Consider the following 4,325-nt stretch of genomic DNA (forward strand, 5'->3'; position numbering starts at 1 on the left):
ATCCACACTCGGGAGGAAGAAGAAAAAATCAACCAAATATACGATCTACACAACGTACGCGAACAAACACACACACAAATATACTATCAACACAGAAGGGAGATAATACAAACCCCAAATAAACTATCCACACAAACGTACGCGAACGCATACAAACCCGAAATATACTATCAACACAGAGTGAAGAAGAAAAAGTTTTTTGAAAGCACCTAAGCCCTCACCTGCAATGACCAACTCGGCCAAACACCTACACCCCACTCCCCACTCCCAACACTACAAAACCCATTTAACCCGTTATTTTATGGCATCAGTGTGTGATTTAGGAAACATCAAGACACAAAATGATGGATGAATAGACTGACTATTGTTTACCGACTTGCATGCCTAAAGAGCGTGCATGAAGGAAAACATCCTTCCATTTCAATTCTAACTAAAACATGATCCAGAGGGATAGAGAGAGGTGAAAGAGCACAATTTCATAAAGTGTGAGTAAAAACAAAACACGCCATCCTTATTATACAATGTCAAGACCAAGAGACACCTAAGTTTTCTTTCTGGTCTATTCTCTTTTAGAAGGTAGTATGAAATTTCACATCAGGGCCAACGCATCGGCTCACATTGTCGCTATGGCGATCGCTTCAAGTTCCCAAAAAAAATTTCAGGGCTACCCCATACTCTCGAAAAGAAATAACATTCCGATGCCTATGATATGTTAGTCAGTTAGAAGAAAAAATACAGAAGTGAGTCTATCAGCACATGATTTCTTTATCTTGGTTAGAAAGTGTGACTCTAAGTTGTTCGTTTCCGTCGCTTATCAAAATTTGAAAAATAGTAATGTTCTGTAAAAAGTGAGTGAGTGTTTCTTTTAGGTCTGTGCGTTTTTTGTTTTTTTGTTGGTGATAATATGGATAATGTAAGTTCGGGTACAACGAAATTTAAAGAATTAGGCCCAGAACTCGGTGTGGAGGGAAGAAATATACGCAACAGCAGCGGGAGCAAGAAATGCAGACCTAGCCAGTTAGCACTGAGGCATTCTGCGTTTGACAATGCCTTTGATGTCGTACACGTCGTCTTTTTTGGTGACACGACTTGATTTGAAATAAGTACGGGCTAGCGTTTTGGTGAGTACTTAACATCCATGGCTGTCTTGCTGAGCACCTTTTTCCTCCTTTACCACGCTCGGACAGAAAAATGAGTGTGTGGTGAGACAATTCCCACTCATGTTTAAAACCTTTCAGTCAGGTTGTTAAGGACTAGTTAGTCCTACACCTGATTGGCTAAATTTAAAAGTAGTCTGTGAGTACATAAAAGCCTGGGGGATGAGGCTCTCTTTCCTTCCCCAGGAGTAATTAAAAATCACGCGGTGCGTTATTAAACCAGTGATACATGCTCCATTAGAGCGAAAATCACTTTAATTCAAGTAAGCAAGCAAGCAAGTTCGGGTACCGTCTCTAGCACTCTTGATGACACCAACTGTCTGGGTTATTTTCTTTCTTGCAAGCCCCTATGTTCCACTTCTGTTTGTGATAATAACTTGTGATACTTCACATTTTCTAAAGTGGAAATCTTTACAAGCCGTACAAAATACAAAACTTATATGACTTTGGCTTTTGACACTTGCACAGACTCTTCACTTTATAAGTGTCACGAGAAAATTGTATATCCCATTTTTACCATTTTCAAAAACACGCACACACTTGCAGCTTGACCAGAAATATGTACATCTTGTTTTGTGGATAAGTCACAGACAAGTCCAAGCATATATAGGTGGTTATGAACGTTAGGAATATCACCTCATTTTTTCAGAAATATCAAAGCTTGTATGTGCATTTTCCCTTTTCCACTCTATATTAGTGCTTAGATTTGTTCCAAAAAAAAAAGAAAAAAGAAACGAAACAATTTTGAAGAAAAAGAAACAACTGAATTTTGAATTCAGGTTTCTCTCTGTTTATAATTTTTTTCAAGTTGATGGTGCATGACAGAGTACATTCGCCTACCTTTCCAAAGTGAGTGGCATTTCTTCACATGGCATTGCCTTTGTTAAATTTTTCATTGGTTAGTTATCGTTAATCTTTAATTTTTTTCATGCATTTCTTTTTGATAGAAGATTTAAGGCTTTCTATTGTTGTAACGGTATTTATGTTGTTTAGTCTGTTGATGAAATTATCTATAGCAAAGTGCTTAAGATTTTTCAGTTTCTTTTATTATTTCAAGCCCTACAAAAGGAGACCAAGTTTGTCTTCAAAGACGATTGAAACTCTAAATTACACGGGCGTGAATGAAAACATCGTTGTGTTTTGATCTAATCATGCTTGCCGTATCTCTTTGTGTTTTAGAGGTCATATTTCTTCTTAAGTAAATACACGCATCAATAGACAGACAGATTGGGTCATCATCCTTGAGTTTCACTGTACTTTCGGTTCTTTACTTCATACAAGCCCCAAATTTATTAGTTTGAAAACGAAAAGATAACATGCCCCTCAATACTGTAACACGTCTGTTCTGACTCTACCGATGTGAGTGTGAGTGTTTATGTCGAAATGTTTAAGTGAGATATAAAAAAATGGTCAGTTTGAAAACGCGAACCAATACTGTGACGCTCAGTATTTTGATGTGGTAAGAGGAAATGGTACAACACACACAAAGAGGGCTTGTAAGTTCACATTTCAGTCTGTCTGCACTGTAATGGTAACAACGCAAGAACATAGGGATTATTATGCCACACAGTCCTAGAACAAAACAATGCATCACCCGTTGTAAGCCATTTCATTGGCTATACTTATTTTCTTACCGCGTTCGCTTCGAATTGACTTGAGTAGCTGTTCAGACAGTGACGAGAATGGCCATGCTTTACTGGGTCTATCCTATAGGCGATTTATATAAAAAAATATTTTTAAAAATTAAACTAATGCACGAACATTCGTACCATGGGCGATTGCATGGAAATTGTGTCCGTCTTATTGCAAAATACATCAACATTTAATTTAACCGTGCAGATCGCTAGAACAAACCTCTGATAATATACATTTTGAAAAGTGTTGTGTGACACGGATCGCTATTGTCGCTTGGTGTCTGCTTTCTTGTTTGAAAAGAGATCGTTTCGTCTTGACTATAAAAATTTAATTTGACTAAGTTTTACGCACTACTTGAACTCATACATTTACGTTGTAGGTGTAAGCCGTCTTTCTCAGTTTTCTGGAAGTTCCTTTTTGCGTTTCTCAGATATGATACTATTTTTTATGGACCGAACGAAATTTCTTTTGGCGTGAATCAGGACTCGTGGTTTTGTGGCATAATTGGCGAGCATTGATTAAAGCTCAGTTATGTCGTCTTCGAAATCGCTGACACGGATTTGAACTAACACTTCAGGTTTTGTGTGAGGCGATATGGTACATCATTGCTTTTTACTTCCTCAATGAAATCGTTTCATCTTATTGCAAAATTACATTTGACTAGGTTTCATACGCAGCAGGTTCCTGTATATAAGGAGAGTGTCTTAGCGTCAGAGTATTCATTCCGCTCTCAAACGATCAAGAAGATGGAAGAGTCAGCACAGATCGACCTGCTGGTCAAATATTTGCTAAAAGTCATACGAAAGCATAATTCACAGGCGAAAGTGGCAACAAAACTTACTCTTTTGATCGTTGATTTGATGAGAGTCATACGAAAGTGTGTAAGTGCTAATGAAGTTTGCTATATCTGCAAAGGTAAATGGGTATTTGTCTCCAGAATACCTGCTTCGTCTAAGAAAGAGAGACAAAAGTCAAGATACCTAATATCGTTGTCAGGAGAAAGGACACTGGAATTCAGAGTGCCCTACGAGAAAAGAGAAGAAACAAAAACAAGACGAAACAGAGAAGAGGGATTCAGAAGAAGAAGAAATTGAAGATGATGAAGAACTTGTGCCAGTAAAGACATGGAAATGGAAAAATTGACAATGTGAGCCGATGCGTTGGCCCTGATGTGAAATTTCATACTACCTTCTAAAAGAGAATAGACCAGAAAGAAAACTTAGGTGTCTCTTGGTCTTGACATTGTATAATAAGGATGGCGTGTTTTGTTTTTACTCACACTTTATGAAATTGTGCTCTTTCACCTCTCTCTGTCCCTCAGGATCATGTTTTAGTTAGAATTGAAATGGAAGGATGTTTTCCTTCACGCACGCTCTTTAGGCATGCAAGTCGGTAAACAATAGTCAGTCTATTCATCCATCATTTTGTGTCTTGATGTTTCCTAAATCACACACTGATGCCATAAAATAACGGGTTAAATGGGTTTTGTAGTGTTGGGAGTGGGGAGTGGGGTGTAGGTGTTTGGCCGAGTTG

The sequence above is a fragment of the Sinohyriopsis cumingii genome, chromosome 15 (assembly GCF_028554795.1).
Source record: "Sinohyriopsis cumingii isolate HCF-2022 chromosome 15, ASM2855479v2, whole genome shotgun sequence".
Taxonomy (NCBI): Eukaryota; Metazoa; Mollusca; class Bivalvia; order Unionida; family Unionidae; genus Sinohyriopsis; species Sinohyriopsis cumingii.